This window comes from Dromiciops gliroides, chromosome 5 (genome assembly GCF_019393635.1).
Source record: "Dromiciops gliroides isolate mDroGli1 chromosome 5, mDroGli1.pri, whole genome shotgun sequence".
Lineage (NCBI taxonomy): Eukaryota > Metazoa > Chordata > Mammalia > Microbiotheria > Microbiotheriidae > Dromiciops > Dromiciops gliroides.
Genome location: NC_057865.1, coordinates 171,970,700 through 171,992,528, shown reverse-complemented (window position 1 = coordinate 171,992,528; position 21,829 = coordinate 171,970,700). Strand labels below are relative to the sequence as shown.

Genomic DNA, 21,829 nt, shown 5'->3' with positions numbered 1-21,829 from the left:
CCCAGGTAGAAAACTTGAAATATAAAGATGAACAAAAGCTACTCCCTCATTTGTATTAGTATGAATTAAACCCTGTTACTTTCAGCCAGTTTATTCACTTGTTCAAGGTTTTTATTTGAATGACATATATCTCTGTATTGCTTGGTAGGTGTAATGTTTCTTGTTGGAGCACAGTTTTGTTTTGTTTTTTGAAGTTCAACTGTATTTGTGTGTGTGTGTGTTTTTAAGTGAGGCAATTGGGGTTAAGTGACTTGCCCAGGGTCACATAGCTAGTAAGTGTTAAGTGTCTGAGGCCGAATTTGAACTCAGGTACTCCTGACTCCAGGGCCGGTGCCCTATATCCACTGTGCCACCTAGCCACCCCTCAACTGTATTTTTAATTCTGAATTCTCTCCTTCCCAGCTCCCCCCTCCCCCCACCCATTGAAAAGGAAACAAAAACAAAATCAATTACAAGTATATATGGTTATACAAAATAAATTCCTGTATTAGCCATGACAAAAGAAAGAAAGGAAAATAGTTAAATAACTAAATAAATGAAATAAAATGTTCTTCAGTCTTCACTCTGTCTTGAGGTAGATAGCATGTGTGTCATCATGAATCCTTTGGAATCGTGGTTGATCGTGTTAATCAGAGTTCTTGATTCTTTCAAAGTGCTCACAAAGTTTTGGAATTGGAATGATTCACCTGAAGAAGAAAAAAAATCACTTTTTTATGTTAAATGCATGCATTTATGCATTAATCATTAGATTAATGTACCAGTGATATACATGGGTAATTGGGAATTGATAATAATGAATTCTGTTTCAATTTTTTAAAAACTTTTTTTCTTTTGAAAGCATCAACTTATACCTAACTGATAAGCAGTTAACAGTAACCTTTCCCAACTTAAATTTTGTTAATACAATTTCATTTGCTTCACTTACATAATATACTGAATTGTCATAAGACATGATGCTAGTTGGGGTTGAAGATGAAGTACCTGTGAAGTACCGTACTAGTCCATACAAAAACTTATATGAACTCTTATTAACATGAATTATTTGTTACAGTTTGAAAATTAGAATCTTAAATGTTTAGTCAATATTACAGTTAAAAACATTTTTTTACAATTGTATTATACTAAATGAATTGAGTACAGTGTTTTTAAGTGTCTTAAATTGTCTTTATCCTAGAATCCCTCTCACTATTTTATAGAATTTCATGAAAGAGCAGTTAGTTGCATGGGTTAGGTCTATGCTTAAATTTTTTCAACTTTACTTTTTCATAGTATGTTTACCTGTAGATTAGCCAGAGTCCTTGAGATCTGCTGTAGATAGATGAATCATTATTACCAGTATTGATACAGGACATAATGGATTCTTCTAAGTGTTTATTGCAATAAACTTTAAGGAGGTATATTACAAACGAGATATGCACAACTAAATCAGATATAAAATTCCCATCTAAGTCTTTTTTTTTTGGTAATGGCAGAAGAGTTTATTATAGGTTGTAGGAGGTTGTTAACATATTCCTATCATATTTTAAGAGTCCTACAGATGGTGCCAACTAAATCAATGCATTTTTGACTTAGAGTTTTGGAGGTCCCTAATAGATATACCATTATGTAATTTATTATGTGAGATAATATCTATCCAGTTCAATTAAAATAATTTAGATGGTGCTATCAATAGACATATTGTGTGAAAGAGTACTGCCCTCATCCTTTATAGTGATTAAAAATTAAAAAAACTTTTTGAAATTGAAAATCATCAACAGTTATGGGGATGTCCATATAAAAGAACAGTAAATAGTGATAATATATGAAACTATTAATCTATTAATCACACTTTAAAATATATATGTATTTTTTGGTTCATATTATATAATATATTTATAATATAGGTTATAGATGTTTACCAATATATGCATGCATATACACACATATTCACACACATATGTGTGCATAGATATATAAATTTAGTGTTGTAGTACCAATGTTGCTTTGTTTATCTATTTCCTCTTCAAATTTCCTTCTGCCATCTTTAGTGTATTTTCATTCTTTTAAAAAATTGCATTTTATTTTTTTTCAATCAGTAAAAATTTACTCAGCCTCCCTTCCCACAGTAGAGAACAAAAGAAAGACTAAACCTTTGTTATAAATGTGTATAGTAGAGCAAAACAAAATTCCATATTGACCATGTCCAAAAAATATGTCTCTTTTGTACTCTGGATCTTTCTTCTCTCTTTTAGATGGGTAGCATGTTTTATCATTAGTCTTCTGAAATTGTGGTTACACATTATGTTTATCAGAGTTTCAAAATTTTTCAAAGTTGTTGGTCTTTATCATATTGTTATCATTGCATAAATTTTCTTTCTGGTGCTGCATACTTCATTCTGCTTCAGTTCATACAAATCTTTCCAGGTGCCTATGGAACCATCCCTGTTATCATTTCTTTTTTAATAATATATTTTTTCCTTTTTCTTTATTTTTTTTTTCCTGGGGCAGTGGGTGTTAAGTGACTTGCCTAGGGTCACACAGCTAGTGTCAAGTGTCTGAGGCTGGATTTGAACTCAGGTCCTCCTGAATCCAGGGTCGGTGCTTTATCCACTGCACCACCTAGCTGCCCCCCCATTTCTTATAACCCTTCATATTTATTCCTTCTGTAAGGGGCTAAAATTCTAGCTAGTCTGTCTAAAATATCTAACGAGTGGTCGATAATAAATTATAAGCTTTAGCAAGAGTTAGACTTTTAAACATTTATTAAGGAGAATAAGAATTTGGTGAAGAGAGAGAGAAAGAGGCCTAGATTCAGGTATCTATCTCAGGGAGCTACACTTGTCCTGCTCTGCTCTCCAGGAGAGTCCTGGGGAAAGAGTGTGAGCCACACCTCCTTCATCCCCCAAGCCTCCTGTGAAACTGGCCACATACCCCCCACACACATCTCCAAGCTAATTGGCTGGTAGCCTTGATTGATAGTACCCATGAGCAAACGTCACTTCCTGACACCAAGGACTTGACCACATGGCTTGCCCTCAGACGCCTTCTCTTCATGTCAGAGCTTTCCTACAGCATCTCTCCAGCAGGTGGCGTCACTCCAGTCGTTACACTTCACATTTATATACCAAAACTCTTTTATCCATTCCCCAGTTTATTGGCACCCCCTCAGATTTCTATTCTTTGTTACCTCAAAAGAATCTCTATATATTTTTGTGCATTTTTAGTTAGATTTTGTTTTGCTTAGGTAAAATCCCTCCCTTAGTCTACCCTCCCCATTTTTCACTTCTCCTCTTTCCCTCCTGAATCAAATATATTTCCGTATCCAAATCTGCGTTTGTTTATTTTTATCTATTCTTCTCTCCTTTGATCAGTTCAGATGAGAGGGAGGTTGAAATGTCAGCTGTGCCCCCACTTCTTCCTTGTTTGTATAGACTTTACTTGTGCATTCTGATGATGTGAGATAATTTTCTCTAACCTTCCTTTCCCTTCCCCTTTTCCCTTCCAACCTCCTACTTTATTTCTCTCCTTGATTTACATTTGTCTCTTAAGATCAAAAATATATAAAAGAATCCCTCCCAGGTCTTTTCTAGACTCATTCTGTGACCCTTGATTATGATGGAGGTCACAAGGGAATATATGCATCTTCTTCCCATATTTGAATGTAAGCAGTTTATCCTTGTTTAGTCCCTTATCATTGTTTGTTTTTGTTTACTTTTTAAAGTTTCTTTTAACTCCGGTATTTGAACTTCAAATTTTCGACAAAGCTCTGGCCTTTTCATCAGGAATGCCTGGAGAGCTTCTTTTTCATTAAAGGTCCATTTTTTTCCCTGTAGAATTATACTCAACTTTGCTGGGTAAATTATTATTAATTATAAGCTTTCTGTAATATTCCAAGCTCCCTGTTCCCTGCTAAATCTTGTGTGATCCTGACTTGAATTCTTTCTTTCTGATTGCTTTCAATATTTTTTCTTCAATGTGGACTCTGGATTTTGCCTATCATGTTTTCATTTTGCAGTTTCAGGAGGTCATTGGTAGACTAGTCGTCTTTGCTTTGTCCTCTGGTTTGAAATGATGTGGGCAGTTTTCTTTTATGATTTCTTGAAATGTGATGTCTAAAAGTGGCAAATATAACAAAAATGGAAAATATTGGATGTGGGAAAGCTAGGATGCTAATCTACTATTGGTGGAGTTATGAAAAGATCCAACTATTCTGGAGAGCTATTTGGAACTATGCCCAAAGGGCTACAGAACTGCCCATACCCTTTGATCCAGCAATACCACCGCTAGGTTTAGATCCCAAAGACATCCCCAAAAAGGGAAAAAGACCTATTTGTACAAAAATATTTATAGCAGCTCTTTTTGTGGTGACTAAGAATCAGAAAGCAAAGCAATGCCCAACAATTGGGGAATGGCTAAACAAGCTGTGGTATATGATGGTAATGGAATATTATTGTATTATAAGAAATGACAAGCAGGATGATTTCACAAAGGCCTGGGAAGACTTGTATGAACTAATGTATAGTGAAGTGAGCAGAACCAAGAGAACATCATGCACCGAGATAGCAATATTGTTTGATGAAGAACTATGAATGACTTAATTATTCTCAACAATACAGTGACCCAAGACTACCCCAAAGGACTAATGATGAAACATACACTCCACCTCCAAAGAAAGAACTTATTTTGATTGAACACAGACTGAATCATGCTATTTTTTTTTACTTTCTTTCATTTTTTTTCTTTTATTCAAGGTTTTTTTTTGTACAAAATGACTAATATGGTATAATGTTTTACATAATTGCACATGTACAACCCATATCTGATTGCTTACTGCCTTAGGGAGGGGTCGGGGAGGGGGGGGGAGAAGAAGGATAAAAATTGGAACTCAAAACTATAAATAGAAATATTTATTACTTTAAAAAAAAGAAATATAATGTCTAGACTTTTTTTGATGATGGCTTTCAGGTAGTCCAATGATTCTTAATTTATCTGTCCTTCATCTGTTTTCCAGGTCAATTTTTCCTATGAGGTATTTTTACATTTCCTCCTTTTTTTCTTTTTTCTAATTTTTGACTTTGAGTCAGTATTTCTTGCCTCATGGAATCATTGGCTTCTGTTTGGTCCACTTTGATTTTCAGAGAGTTTGTTGCTTTGGCAAAATTTTATACGTCCTGTGCCACATTGTTGATTTCCTTTCAAATTCTCTCTTCCATAGCTTTCATTTCTTTTTCCATTTTCCCCATAAGCATTCTCCTTTTATTTATAAAAACACTTAAAAATTTTTGCTTCATCTCTTCCAGGAATTCTAGTTGAATCTTGGGCATCCCTGTTATTATAGTAGCTCTTTATCATGTTAGATTTTTTTTTTTTGCTCATTGTTTAAGCCTGTTTCCTGACTTGGGACTTAATATTAGGGCCAGATTCTTCACACTTTTTGGAAGGAAGGTCTAAGCTAGTCCTGTTGCTCCCTCTCTGGGGTACTGAGGATTGTGTTATTCTAGCATCTAAGGGACAGCTCAGACTAGAGACCTATAAGCTTTCATTGGTCTCAGAGTATTTCATTCCAAGTCAATGTCTGATTGTTGCCCCTCTGGCATGAGTTTTCCAAGTTCCTTACCTGGATTTTTATTAGTTCAGAGTGATAGAATCGTAGTCTTCCCTTTGGCCTGGTATTCCTGCCTTAGTTATGCCTCTGCCGGCTTCAGACTGGGATGGGTGCTGGAATTGAAACCCCTTTCCTCCACTGGGGTCTGAGATACATTGCTGCTGCTTGCTTCTGTATATCTTCCTTGTTCAATACACTTTCTAGGGCCTCACCACCTCTAAGGGACAGGTCATTTTCCTAGTCTACCCCAGAACTGGGTAATGGGTTCCAAATCTGCTGGAGGCACCTGTTCCTGCACCCTTCACAAGATACCCTGGTTTAGGTCTGGGATGTCCTCTTGTCTTAGGTCACAGCCTCTCTCTGGGTGTTGTAGTTCTCCAAGAGTGGCATTTTCCTAGCTAGATCCTATATCTATTATCTACAGACTTCTGTCTCCTAATGATGACCTGTACTGGACAAATGATTCATTGTGACTTTTTCTGGATTTCTCTTTTGGGATTTGATCTTATGCATTTTCTTTCTTTCTTTCTTTCTTTCTTTCTTTCTTTCTTTCTTTCTTTCTTTCTTTCTTTCTTTCTTTCTTTCTTTCTTTCCTTCCTTCCTTCCTTCCTTCCTTCCTTCCTTCCTTCCTTCCTTCCTTCCTTCCTTCCTTCCTTCCTTCCTTCCTTCCTTCCTTCCTTCCTTCCTTCCTTCCTTCCTTCCTTCCTTCCTTCCTTCCAATGGGGTTTAAGTGACTTGCCCAGGATCACACAGCTAGTGTCAAGTGTCTGAGGCTGGATCTGAATCCAGGGCTGGTGCATTATCCACTGTGCCATCTAGGTGCCCTGATCATTTTCTAGATCTGATTGGAAGAATTTTTCATGGGAGTAGCTCACTATCCTGCTACCCAGTATTCCTTTATCTTGGTTCGACCTCTCTTCTATGTAATTTTGAAATGTTTCATTCCTTCTGCATCATTATCAGTACTCTACAACTCCCCACCCAATAAAAAGCCCTCCCTTGTAACAAAGATGTAGTCATGCAAAGCAAATTTGTGTTGTAATGATCATGTTGGAAATTGTATGTCTCTTTCTGCATCTACAGTCCCTCACTTCATCAAGAGATGAGAGGCATGTTTTATCATCATTTTTCTAGAGTCTTGATTGCATCCATTGTTTTTTTCAGTCTTTAGAATTGTTTTCCTTTATAATGTTGTGGTCATTGTATGGTTCTCATGGTTTTCTTGGTTCAGCTCAATTCCTTCTGTATCAATTCATGCTAATTTTCCCAGGTTTCTCTGAATCTTTTGTTATTCCATTATATTAATGTATCACATTTTGTTTTTCCATTTCCCAACTGATAGGTAACCACTTTATTTTCAGTTCTTTGCTACCCTAAAAGTGCTGTGTGTGTGTGTGTGTGTGTGTGTGTGTGTGTGTATTTTTGTAGATAGGGGTCCTTTCCTTCTTTTTTTTTTTTTTTGGGCAGGGCACTGAGGGTTAAGTGACTTGCCCAGGGTCACACAGCTAGTAAGTGTCAAGTGTCTGAGGCCAGGTTTGAACTCAGGTCCTCCTGAATCCAGGGCTGGTGCTTTATTATCCACTGCACCACCTAACTGTCTCCTTTCCCTCTTTAAAAAAACCCCCAAACCAAAAAACAACTCTTTGAAGTTATTTTATTTTAAATCAATTATCGTTATCTCTCCAAAATAATTCATTATGGATCTGTTGTTGATGAATTCAACTAAACTCCTTTAGAACTCATTTTGTAACCTTCACTATTTATTGGGGGAATGTGTGTTCTCTTTATTTTATAGATGAGTAAAAACAGGGTCAGAAATGCTAAATGACTTGCTAAAAATTGCATAGCCAATAAATTGGCAGAACTGGAAATTGAACCCATGTTTCATACTGTACCATATAAAGATAGTTGTCCTTTTGTTTTATCTTTCCCTTTTTTAAACTTCCATGAGGCATCTCCTAATTCTGGCATTCTGGAATTTATTTGACATGTCTATTTACCTTTCATGATTTCATAATATTGTATCATTTTTTTCCATATAACCTACAATAAAATGACAGAAGGCAATAATTACTAGCATGGACAAAGTAGATTTTTTTTTTTGGTGGTAAGGGACCCCACAATAACATATTTGAAGGAGCTTATATTATGCTACTTTACAAAAATCTCATTGCACATCCCATGCAATTCTAGAATCTCTCATTTTTTTTCCATTAAATGTGGTTTATCAGCATCCTTGTGGAATTAGAACTTCATAAATTCTACATGTGAAGTATAATACTCTCTTGCTCTGTTTTTTTCTAAGCTTTTTGAACTTTTTAGCTTATGGGTGGCAAGTAACATAATAATATTAATATTAGCCTCTATGTAGTGCTTTCTGATTACAGAATGCATCATATTATCTATTCTTTAATCCTTTTTTTTTTTTTTTGGTGGGGCAATGAGGGTTAAGTGGCTTGCCCAGGGTCACACAGCTAGTAAGTGTCAAGTGTCTGAGGCTGGATTTGAACTCAGGTCCTCCTGAATCCAGGGCCAATGCCTTATCCACTGTGCCACCTAGCTGCCCCCATATTATCTATTTTTTATGTATCTTGTTTATCTACCTATTTCTTGGTATCGTTTATCCTCATCTTAATCTAAGCTTCTTGAAGGCAAGGGCTGTTTTTACTTTTATTAGTGCTTGGTACAATGCGTGGCATATAGTAAGAACTTAATAGATGTTTGTTAACTGAATAATCCCACAGAAAACCTGGTAGTCCTGTTGTTATTCCTATTTGACAAATGAGAAAAATGAACCTTAACAGTAACTTACTTAGTGGCAGATTTACGAGTCAAACACATGTAATGTGTGCAAATCCATTGCATTGTCGACTTTGCTTAAATTGGCTGCATATGATCAGAAAACATGAATGCTAAGAAATTTGAAATAGTACATAAAGGAGGTTGAAAACATAGGAAAACCAGGATTGTTATTGTAGTTATTTTTAATCAGTCAGTCGACAACCGAGCTTTTAACTTTTGTGCCTTTTATGTACCAGACCTTATGCTAGGTACTGAGGATATAGAGACAAAATTGAAGTAGTCTCTACCATCAAGGAGTTTACATTTTATTAGGGAAGACAACATGTAGCTATGTAAGTATATGGAGATTCCTTAGTAGAGAAGTGGTCAAAGGATATGTACAGTCACTTGTCAGAAGAACTGAAAACTAATCACAGCCCTTTGGACTTCCTGCCAAGATGGTTGCTTAACAATTTGTAATTATGCAAACGTAGTGACTAAAATGTTGATACCCTCTGACCCAGAGAGTCCATTGTTAAACATATGGCCCCAAGGAGGCAGGCATGACAAAAAACAAAGACTTCATCTCTGCCAGAATAATTTGTGGCAACCCAGTTTGTGATAGCAAAGAACTAGAAATGAAGTTGATGTGCATCAACTGGGGAATGGCTAGACAGATGGTAATATTTGAATGTAATGAAATATTACTATACTTTAAAAAACAAAGAACAAAGTGACTAAAGTTTTCTTTTGCTTGGGAAACCTTACATGAACTGATGCAAAGTGAAGTAAGCAGAGCTCAGAAAAGATTGTACCCAATGACTGCAGAAATGTAAGTGAAAAGAACGCTTACCATGAGACAATAGAAACTGAATATTGCAAAATTATAAAGTATAAGGTTGGTCCCAAAGATGTTAGAGAAGACACCTGGCTCTAATTCTTTGACAAGTTGCCCTCCTATATCTCTGCTTGGAATGACCTTAGACATAAGACCATTTATAAATGCTTTCATTGGATTCCCTGTACCCTATCTCAATTTCTCTAAGTACACTTTTGCATATTTGCAGAGCAATGAGGGTTAAGTGAGTTGCCCAGGGTCACCCAGCTAATAAGTGTCAAGTGTCTGAGGCCAGATTTGAACTCAGGTCCTCCTGAATCCAGGACCGGTGCTTTATCCACTGTGCCACCTCACTGCCCCCTTTAAGAACACTTTTGAACTTCTAGCTACCTCCCTGTGTAGTCCTGTTCAGGATGGAAGAGCTTCTTCCTGTATCTCTTTGGTTTTCTTGATCCTTGCTCTTTCTGGTGCCATTTTAGATATGTTTGCTGGAGTATATCTGGCAGCGCTGTATTCCTCTGTGACCCTTTCTGTTACCATCTTACTCTTTCGCAGTTCCTTCAACATTGGCTATTTCCAACTTGCATACCTTTCTGAGAAGAGGCAATGGGTGTCATATAATCAGGAATATATTCTTTCCTTTCCTCTGCATCTTTACTCCCAGGTGGAGGAAACTGAAGTACATTGTTCTTGTTGACAGGAAATGAAGGAATTTGATGTGGAAAAGTGACAGGCTCAGTGTTGTGAATATAATCTTCTAATTCATGAAGATTGACCCCCATAAGCTGGAAGGCTTCACTAACATCATCCAAAATTGGGTCTGTCCGGCCATCTGAAAGAAAATCAAAGTCAGATCAGATGCACTGTCACATACTTCTGAAGTACTGAGTGTGCACATTAGAACCACACCAATTGGGAGCACTGCACATGCATTCAGTAGCCCTGTGTTCAACACTAGCTCCACTAACTCATTATCTATGTGATTCACAGATGGATGACAGACAAATCTGTGAAGTGGTCTTTATTTCTGAAATCTTTCCCTCTTCAAAGTACCATGTATTACAATTATTTGTATGCATGATCTACTGTTCCTGTACAAATGGAAGCTCTTTGAGTGCAGGGTTGGCTTCACTTTTTGTTTTGTTATCTCCAGTGACTAGCACAAAGCCTTGCATACAGGGTGTTCTTAATAAATGTTTCCTTGAGTTGTTGGTGAATCATTTAATCTGTCTTAGCCTCGAAATTTCCTTATCTGAGAAATGGGGATAATAATATTTATACCCTGCCTAAAATTACTTTTGTCAGAAAGATCCTTTGAAATTTAGCGTGTTCAATTTAATTATTTTCTGTTTATATTGTTGCAGTCATTATCTGTTTTTGTGTTTCCACTAGCATCATTCAGTTTAAATTTATAAGAGTCTTACCATATTTCTCTGAATTACTCATCTTTATGGTGTTGTATAGTATAGTAATGTTCCACTAAATTAATGTACCACACTTTGTTTAGTCTTTCTCTAATTGATGGAAATTCACTTTATTTTCACTTCTATGCTACTACAAATAATTGCTGCTATAAGTATTTTGAGGTATAACAGACCTTTCTGTTTCTAATGTCTTTACACAATATGCTAGCAGTGGAATCTTTGGTTCTAAAAATATGGATGTTTTAGGCACTTTGTTACCATAATTTTAAATTCTGTTTTCCAGATTAGTTGGACCAATTCATAATTCCGCCAACAGAATTGGTGGACTTATCTTTCCATAGCCTCTTCATCACTCACTCTTCTTATGTTTCATATATGTGTGTGTGTACGTGCACGTGTGCGTGCATGTGTGTGTGTTGCCAATTTCCTGAGTGTGAGGTGAGATTTTAGATGTTTTAATTTGGTTTTTGTTCTTATAATTAATATAGATCAATCTTTCATATGTTGGTTGGTATTTTTTAATTATTCTTTTGAGAACTGTTTGTTCATAACTTTAGACCATTTGTCTTTTGGGAAATGGTTCTTGGTTTTTTACTAATAAAATAAATTTTAGTTAACTTTTGTTTGAACATTGCTTAAATTTTCCATAGTATCCTTTTTTCTTCTCCTTTTGAGCCATCCCATATAATAAAGACTTTTTTGTTGTACATCACTCCTTTATTATAATGAACAACAAAAAGAAGGGGGAGAGGCAGGGTTAATGCAGTTATGCTCAAACTGATGAGGACCCAGGTGGCTGGACAAGAGGTATAAGGCAGTGGGATGAGACATAAACTAGGGGCATTTCACTGCCACTGAACAGAGCAGGGGCTATAAAACACACAGTGAGATGTATTCAGCTACCCCTTAGAAATCAAGGAACTCTCTACCTTCCCTGATAATTACCAAGTGGGACAAGTTAATTTCAATCTAGAAGGATCTTTTGTGAAAGCAAATGCAAAAGTGAACATTGGGACATGATCCCGACCTCCCAGAAACATTTTTCTTGGGTTAGGGAGGAAACATCCAAACAAGACTTTCATGATTCATTAAATGACCACCTGGGTTATGGGCAGCTTCCTACTACAGCCCCTGAGAGGGCCGCCCTACTGGCAGGACTGGCTCATAGGAATAACTGGAACAATTGCTTCTTTCAACTCCCCACATTGGTCACTTCTTACTATGTCCCCATCCCTAACCCCTAACCAGGTCCTTATTGGGCCAAACCACCCAGGAGGCATTTTAACTAATGTGGCTGAGGGCAGGGGCAACAGGAGAAAAAGAAATTGGTCTGAAACAGGGAGGAAGAAATGAGAAAAGAAACCATCAGTCCCCCACCTGCAGCTATGTGTTGTGATCCCCAAGGCAATGGTCAGTGTGTGGAGCAGGAAGGGGAGAGATGTGGAGACAGTGAGAAAGGAAGGACCTGCTTACTGCTGGCATGTGCTGGTAACCTGTTTTCACTTCTTGGCCTTTGTGACATTTAAAATCTAAATGTATGGTCGCCTTAAATTAGAAGCTTTAGCACCAGTTTTTGGGCATTAAGCATTTATTAAAGCATACCAGGTATTCACGTGAAGTTCAGAAAATTAAGAAAAGGCCTATCTAGCCTAGAGTTCCAGCCTGGTCGGGTTCTTCCTCAAGTCCTCTGCCATGAGCCTGCTTCAATCACAAACTCTTCTCAAACTAAGTGTGGAAGCTTTTTATGGGTCTGGAGCAGAGGCGGGACTTACACACTACTTCAAGCTGTTTGGGAGGCATCATCCAAATCCATTGTTCACTGGACTTGAAGGTGGTCTCCAGTTGAGTTCAAAGTCCTTAGCTTCTGAGAACAATTCCTCCTTAAGGGCCAGCCAGGTGTGGTTACAATCTCATTAACTCGAAGTAGGCTAACCATAAAAGTCAATCACTCTCACTTACTTCAATCAGTTTAGATTAATCTCCAGGTGATCCTTTGAGTATCTGCCAAATCCCAATATTTTCTCACATCTTGCCTTGGGCTGCCACAAGGAGGAACTGCACGGGCTTGAGGGATTTCAGATTCTTGTCCAACTCATCCACGATGGGAATGTCAGTGGACAGATTGAGCTCCATGATTGCTTCTTCAGAGAGACCCCCAAGATGTTTGACAGTCCTTCGAAGATTGTTGGCATGGGCTGCAATCAGAACGTATTTTCCTTCCTTGATCTGGGGGACAATTTCCTCATTCCAGAAGAGTAGAGCCGGGGCAGTGGTGTCTTTCAGGCTCTCACAGAAGGGCAGCTGATCGTCAGTAAGATCTGCAGTGATGATCCTTGCTGATCTTGCTGTAGAAGGGGTGGTTGGGCTCCATTGGAGGTGGTGGGATGTTGTAGGATCCCTGCCACTTCAGCTGGGCCTCACTGTGTTTAGCAGCTGTCTCAGCGTCGTTGTTGAGGCCTGGCAGACCTCCATAGTACTGCTCATTGAGGCGTCAAGTCCTCACTACAGGCAACCACATCTGTTCTGTGGCATCCAGTACTCTCCAAAGGGTACAAATTGCTCTCTTGTGGACAGAGGTGAAGCAGATATCAATTTCATACCCAACATCTCACAGTGCTTGGCTACCACACTTGGCTACTTCGTGCCCGGCAAGGCTCAGGTCTGCGTCGTACCAGCCGCTGAAGTGGTTCTCCAGCTTCCAGGCGCTCTCTTCATGCTAAATCAGCACCAGCTTGTAGGCGGCCATGGCGGGGCAGTGACTCAGGGCAGCAGGCAAGGAGGAGACCAGCCGACGGTCCAGGTCCAGAAGACTTTTTTAAAGAAAAAAGAGCAAGAAGAGGAAAAAAGCAAATTCCATCACTGCATTGGAAGAATTTGAAGAGATACACGATTGTCCATATAATAGACCTTCTACCTCTATAAAGAAGTAGGGTGGGGGCAGCTAGGTGGCGCAGCAGATAGAGCACTGGCCCTGGATTCACGAGGACCTGAGTTCAAATCCGACCTCAGACACTTGACACTTACTAGCTGTGTGTCTCTGGGCAAGTCACTTAACCCCAATTGCCTCACCAAAAAAAAAAAAAAAAGAAGTGGGGTGGTGGTGTCTTCTCATATCTCTTTGGGGCTATGCTTAATATTTATAATTTTTTTGCAACATTCACTTTATGTTGTTTTTTTTTTGTTGTTGTTGTTGGGGCAATGACTTGCCCAGAGTCACACAGCTAGTAAGTGTCAAGTGTCTGAGGCCAGATTTGAACTCAGGTCCTCCTGAATCCAGGGCCTGTGCTTTATCCACTGTGCCACCTAGCTGCCCCTCCCACTCCCTTTTAAAAAATGGTGTGACCTTTTATATTTTGGTCATGTATCCATTTGGTACTTATTGTGGTAAATGGTCTAAGTTGCTGGTCTAAACCTATTTTCTTTTAAACTACTTCCTAGTTTTCCCAAATTAAAAAAAAAATCAAATTAGTATCTTCCCTAAGTATGTTATATTCTTGGGTTTATTAAATACTTACTTTTATCAAACACTATTGAATTTGATCATTCCTGTTTTTTGGTCATTGGATCTGTTCCATGGATCTTTTTCTATGTTTAACCAATATCATACAATATTTTGTTTGAAGAGTAGATTCTTTTTTATTCTGAATTTAAAAACCAAAAAATAGAGAATTCCTATGTATGTAGAAAAACACTAAAAAGATTCTACACAAAACCATGAATCTCTGTTTTATATGCCTTCCTTTTTAAAAAACAAAACACGTACATTTTATGCATTAGTTTAAAAACTATTCTGCTTGTCTGCTTCTTTCCCCTCCCCTCCCTCCCCTTCCCTTCCTTTTCTTCCCTGCCAGGGTTTCATACCACTTTTTTTTTGTCCTCTAATTTCCACACAAACTGTACTACCAAACCTAACTTTGTTTAACTTCTCTAGCCTTCCTCATTTGCATGGGTCTCTTCCCCCCATGGCTGGAGCAGACTCCATCTATAATCTTACCTATTGAAAATCCTCTCTTCCTTCAAGACCTAGCTCAGATGCTCTCTTCCATTAAGCTTTCCTTGATTCTCTTTTCCCCTACCCTTTTCCCCTGAAATAATCCCTCCTTTATTTATCCTGATCCGTTTAATCTTTCCTAGGTATTTATCACATTTTAATATTTATTATAATTATTTGTGCACATCTTATTCCCTTGTTAGATTGTTAGTTTCTTGAGTTTGGAGACTATATAATTTTTCATATTTTAAAATCTCTACTTCCTGGAATAATTATTTAGCATAGAAAAATTATGTGATGAACATACATTGGGCCCATTTGTCATTTTATTATAAATGAAACTTTTGTATCTAGACCATAAAAGTATTACTTATTAAAGATTTTTATGCGGGGCAGCTAGGTGGTGCAGTGGATAAAGCACTGGCCCAGGATTCAGGAGGACCTGAGTTCAAATTCGGCCTCAGATACTTGACACTTACTAGCTGTGTGACCCTGGGCAAGTCACTTAACCCCCATGGCCCCGCCCCCCCAAAAGATCTTTATGACCCTTTGTAGTCTATATAAATTTGTTTAAAATAGTTTTAGATTTTTTTGTTGATATTGGTATGCATAGCTTTGTGATTTAACCTAGTCTTAAACACTATCACTTAACCTCTCCTTATCCTCACTTTCCTCATCTATAAAATGGGGATAATAATAGGAATTAACTCACAAGGTTGTTGTGATGATCAAATGAGATAATATTTGTAAATTGCTTAGCATGGTGCCTGGCACATAGTAGGTGTTGAATAAATGCTTATTTCTTTTCCATTAAAAAATGTATATTGAATAATCTGATAATTGTATCAGCAACCTTTAGATAGTCCCTTAGGGTTATAAATTACTTTTCTCACAAATTTATTCTGTGTTGTTTAGGGAGGCTTCAGTTTTGTTTTCTGCAAAAATTGGGCATTGGTGTGCTTCTGTATAGATTTACCACATTTTATCAATTTAATTCATTCAATTTTGTAAAAATCTAGTTAGATAAAATGATATATTACAGCTAGGAATAATGTTAAATATAATGTTAAATTCTATTAGGATTATGCAGTTTGGGGGCAGGATTTGGTTAAGAATATGTTAATATCATGAAGTGACATTTTCTGGAGCAATGTTTTTTTTTTAAATAATAAACATTTTAATTTATAGTTTTGAGTTCCAAATTGAATTCCTTCTTCCTTCCCTTTTTCCCTCCCCTCCCCCTTCTCTCAGGTGGCAAGCAATCAGATATAGGTTATACATGTGCAATTATGTAAAACATTACCATATTAGTCATTTTGTACAAAAAAACTTGAATAAAAGAAAAAAAATGAAAGAAAGTAAAAAAAAATAGCATGCTTCAGTCTGTTCAATCAAAATCAGTTCTTTCTTTGGAGGAGGAGTATATGTTTTATCATTAGTCCTTTGGGATTGTCTTGGGTCATTGTATTGTTGAGAATAATTAATTCATTCACAGTTCTTCATCAAACAGTTTTGCTGTTTCTGTGCACAATGTTCTCTTGGTTCTGCTCACTTCATTATACATCAGTTCATACAAGTCTTCCCAGGCCTTTGTGAAATCATCCTGCTTGTCATTTCTTATAACACAATAATATTCCATAACCATCATATACCACAGCTTGTTTAGCCATTCCCCAATTGTTGGGCATTGCTTTACTTTCCAATTCTTAGCCACAATAAAAAGAGCTCCTAAAAATATTTTTGTACAAATAGGTCTTTTTCTCTTTTTGGGGATGTCTTTGGGATATAAACCTAGCAGTGATATTGATGGATCAAAGTGTATGTACAGTTCTGTAACCCTTTGGACATAGTTCCAAATAGCTCTCCAGAATGATTGGATCTTTTCACAACTCTACCAACAGTGGATTAGCATCCCAGCTCTCCCACATCCCCTCCAACATAAAATATTTTGCCTTTTTGGTGATATTTGCTACTTTGATAGGTGTGAGGTGATACCTCAGAGTTGTTTTAATTTGCATTTCTCTGATCAATAGTGTTCTAGACCATTTGTTCATATGATTATAGATAGCTTTGATTTCTTTGTCTGAAAACTGCCTGTTCATATCCTTTGACCAATTGGGGAATGACTTGTAGTTTTATAAATTTGACTCAGTTCTCTCTATAATTGAGAAATGAGACCTTTATCAGAGATACTTGTTTCAAAAATTCTTTCTCATTTTTCTGCTTCCCTAGTTATCTTGGTTACATTAGTTTTGTTTGTGCAAAAACTTTTTAATTATATATAATCAAAATTATCTCTTTTATATTTTGTTTTGCTGTCTATATCTTCTTTGGTCCTAAATTCTTTCTCTACCCATAAATCTGAGATATAAGCCATTCCATGCTCTCTTAATTTGCTTATCATATCATCCTGTATGTGTAAATCACGTACCCATTTTGACCTTATTTTATTATATGGTGTGAGATATTGGTGCATACCTAGTTTCTGCCATACTATTTTCAGGAACAATCTTAATTTGGGTCAGATTATGTCTAAACATTTTTAAAAGGAGTTCTTCCTCTAGAAAAGTCTTAAAATTTGAGTAAATATAATTTGTTAATTTTATCTGCTTAGTTTGGTAGATGATTAAAGGAGGATTAATACTTACGGTTTACCTGAGTGTCAGTCCTTCATGACTTCTCTATGATATTTCCCATTAACTGTATTGATTCACTCACTGCTTGATTCTCTGCTTCCTGTCTCCCTTTCCCCCGTAATATACTTTCTTAGTTTTCCTGTATGTTCCTAATTATTCTGTCTGAACAATGGCCTAGGAAAAGCATGTAGAATTCCCTGATTGTTCATTCTTTTGCTATATATGGGTTCAACTTCCTAACTTTCCTTTCCCATTCTCTTACTTGTAGATCCCCTATCCCCTTTTCCTTATGAGTTCTATTCTTTGTCTGTAGCCTTCTGCACTTACTCTATTCCTCTTCTCTGGGTGGACTCATCCATTCCCATGATTTCAACTATCATCTGTATTCAGATGGTTCCTAATCTCAGAAACTAAAAAAAGTGTCGTAAATAATTATTAATTCAGAGAAAAGATAGAGGATACTTTTTAATTAGTAAAATTATCTTTAAGGATATTGTAGTCGCTTAATTTACAAAAAGGACACCCTGGTCTTTGAATTTCTGTAACTAAAGTTCTGGAATTTCTTCTCAGTATACTTTGACAGAGTGGAATCAGATCTGTCCACTTTTTCTACTCTAAATAGTCTTTTGAGCTCACTTTTGTTTCTGATGTGACTTATCTTGATAGTCACAGTGGTACCTGATAAAAATTATTGTGAAGGGGGTAGGTGGAGAGGGATGAGCAAAAAATAACTCAATTAAATTGCAGGATCTGTGGGATCAGCTTCATACTTTCTGTTTTTTTGAAACTGGGTTTTACCTATCATTTGTCACATGGCTGTCCCATTTTGCAAATTAGAGCTGGTTAGCACCATTAGTCCCTCATGAGATAGCCTAGAAGTGGATTCTGTGGAATTAGAGAATTTGGCATTGTGCCAGCTTCATAGCAGTGGCTACTCTCAAGGTGTAGGAATGTTGGTGCCTGAGAGTCCTTGGAGTATTAAAGTAGATACTGGATAGTGCATTATTTGGTAGAATGTCACAGGACTCTACTCAGCCCTATTCTAAGTTTAAAAAGGCATTTCAATTTTATGTTACTTGAATTCTTCATTTTATTTGTAGGTTATTTCATGAAAGGGTAATTGTATTTTTATTTGAGGGAAATAATGAGTTTTTCCTTTCACACAGGTATAAATGTCATTCTAGCAAAGCCTCTTAGTTTCTCCTAGCTTTTAATCATGGTTGTTTACTTCAGTATCTTATTTGATGTTTTGTTAAAGAGTTTTTAAAAAGAGAGGTAAGAGAAAATTAGAGAAGTTATGAAGGTGTTATTACATTGGATAAAGTTCTGATTGTCTATGACATTGTATACCCCAGTCCTCATTATATGTGTGATTACTTTTTAAAACATCCTTCTTTTGGGATTTCCCCCAAACTTTTGTACAAATGATTATTTGTCATTTTGATTTCAGGGGAAGGGAAGGAAAATGAGGTTGAGAGGTTGCATTGTCACAAATAGATTTGATCTGACTATAAAATTAACTTAGGGTTGTTCCTAATGTTTTACTTTATTACTGACAGCGACTCTAAGTCATCACACACTAAACTGTTCCTTAAATTCAAGAGTAACAGAACGTAAAACTACTCTGTCCTTTCTGTGTGTTCATTGGCCCTAGAGTGTTAAAGGTAGATTAATGAAACTTCCATATCTATTTCAAAGTGTTACATTTGACTTCACAGGTCTTCAAATAAAGGAGTGATTAGATAAGCACTTTTCAGGAAAGCAAATTGCTTTTTTATAATTAGTATTAGTATTTTAATTCTTATTTATTCTTCATGGCATAATGTTAATGCAGCTTTTTAGAATCTCTAGCATGACAGAATCAGTCAAATTCATTTTGTTTTTGGATATAGCTTTTTGATATAGACTTACTTTCAGCTAACTTTTCTCCATTTTTGGTTATATTAGAGTATCTAAGATTCAGTTCTAGTCAACACTTATTAAGTACCTTTATGTTACACTACTAGTGTTGTTGACAGGGGCACTGAGGCGGAGTCAGACAATCCAAAATTAACTATTGGATTGTTTTCTAGTTGTGTGGTTTGGGATGGTGTTTTAATCTGTTTCATTTATTTCATCTATTTCATTTCACCCTTAAAGACCCATGCTTTATTAACATTTAAATCTACTTGTCCATTCCAAGGATATTTAGGAATCTCTGAAGTGATCTTTCATCAGTACAGACAGAGTTAAAAGTTGATGTTCACAGCTTCCAATGGTGCTTGTGACATCTCTGAAACCAGCTTACTTTCAAGGAAAAGATGTTTGGAATAAAGAACATCTTCACATATTGAGGAGATACTTTCTTTATCCTAAATGCATTTAAGCTACTACTAATTATATAAGAGAGAAGAAACATTTCTCATTCCTTTCCTCTCTTGACTCAACAGCCCTGGCCAGAAATCGCCAAGATATAGCCAGTAGTCCACTTATTTTATTTGTTTGTTTGTTTTTTTTGAGAGGCAATGGAGGTTAAGTGACTTGCCCAGGGTCACACAGCCAGTAAGTGTTAAGTGTCTGAGACCGGCTTTGAACTTGGGTCCTCCTGAATCCAGGGCCAGTGCTTTATCCACTGCACCACTTAGCTGCCCCTGGCCCATGTATTTTAAATGCCATAAAATGCCATCTTATTTTTATTTATTTATTTTTTTTGGTGAGGCAATTGGGGTTAAGTGACTTGCCCAGGGTCACACAGCTAGTATGTATCAAGGGTCTGAAGCCGGATTTGAACTCAGGTCCTCCTGAATCCAGGGCCAGTGCTCTATCCACTGCACCACTTAGCTGCCCTGTACAATGCCATTTTAAACCAATATTTTAAGTAATCCTTTGGGATTTTTTTTGCCACAGACTTTGTCATCTCCATACATTAGCTAATTGGGAAAATGCGATTTCAGACAGAAGAAACAGTTCACACTACCATCTCAGCAACTGATATCTAGCACATACTTGAGAAGCCTTCTGTCCATGTTTTGCGTTTTAGAGTAAAGGTATAGGATGGGTACTGGTCACTTATCGCCTTTATTTTATCACTACTAGTTCCTGCTACAACTCACTACCACTGTCTAGATAAATGGTTTGCTTCCATTATGCCTATAATGAGTAGGAGAACTAGGAGCCACTATTTTCTTGGCAAAAGAACTCATGCCTAAAGCAACATAAGGAGCTGGTAACCTAAGAGGGGGAAGTAAGTGGCTGGTTTTCATCTCCCACATTCTGATTCAAAGTTTCTTGCATAGTTAGTTTCAACCATAGAAGAGATAGTAAAATTCCCCCAAATAACTTAGACTCCTTTTATTTTTTATTTCTTTTTAAAAAATATTTTTCCCAATTACATGTAAAAACAATTTTTAACAATTTGTTTTTAAAAATTTTGAATTCTTAATTCCTTGCCCTTCCCTCCCTTCTGAGAGGGTAAGCAATTTGATATAGGTTTTATATATATATGCAATCATGCAAAACATTTCCATATTAGTCATGTTGTGATAGAAAACAGAAAAAAACACACAAAAAAATAAAAATACTATGCTTCGATCTGTATTTAGACTCCATCAGTTCTTTAGAATTGTCTTGGATCATTCTATTGCTGAGATAGACTTCTTTTAAAACTAGAAAACTTGCTTTAAAAATAGAACTTATGCCTTTAATTTCTTTTTCTTGTCTTATTGTTATTGTTAACATCTCCAGAACTATATAAAATAATTGTGGGGAGGAGAATGGGCATCCTTACTTCCCTCCCATATTTCCTGGAAAAGGTTCTAGTACATCCCCATTACTTTTAATTATAGATAGGTGCTTTTTATGATATTACAAAAGGTCCCCCAGGCCTATATTTTATAGGGTTTTTAGCATAAAAGAATGTTGTACTTTGTCACACAACCCTTTTCTGCATTTATTGAAGTGATCACGTAGTTTTGGATATTTTGGTTTTTAATATGATTATGTTAATTGTTTTCATAATGTTGGCCCATCCTTGCATCCCTGGTATAAATCTCACTTAATCATAATGAGTGATTTCTTGAATAAATTGCTGCAGTCTGTTTGATAGGATTTTGTTTAAAATTTTTGAGCCAGTGTTCATTAATGATAAGAACCTATAGTTTTCTTCTGTGTTTTATTTTTATCTGGTTTAGGTATTAGGTCTGTATTTGTCTTATAAAAGAATTCTGGTCTCATAAAAGGATTTCTTATTTTTTGAGAATAATTTTCGAAGTATGGGTATTAGCTATTCTCTAAAAGGTTGATAGAATTCTCTTGTGAATAAGTCCATAAAAAACCAGGAATGTTGGACGCAGCTAGATGGTGAAGTGGATAAAGTAATGGCCCTGGATTCAGGAGGACCTGAGTTCAAATCCGGCCTCAGACACCTGACACTTACTAGCTGTGTGACCCTGGGCAAGTCACTTAACCCTCATTGCCCCGCCTCCCCAAAAAATTCTCCCCAAAACAAAAACAGAGATTTTTTGGGGGGGGAGTTCCTTTACAGCTACATCTATTTGCTTTTCTGAGATTGGGTTATTCAGTATTTCTAACTGGTCT

At 36.7% G+C, this 21,829-nt stretch overlaps 1 protein-coding gene and 1 pseudogene across 1 annotated transcript in view; one reads left to right on the top strand and one right to left on the bottom strand.

Moving 5' to 3' along the window:
- The window catches only part of TAF3 (TATA-box binding protein associated factor 3), a 237,466-nt gene that overhangs the window by 13,993 nt on the left and 201,644 nt on the right, over nt 1-21,829 (top strand). The gene's annotated exons all lie outside the window — the stretch shown is intronic.
- Nucleotides 8,409-13,373, bottom strand: LOC122727932 (annotated as a pseudogene).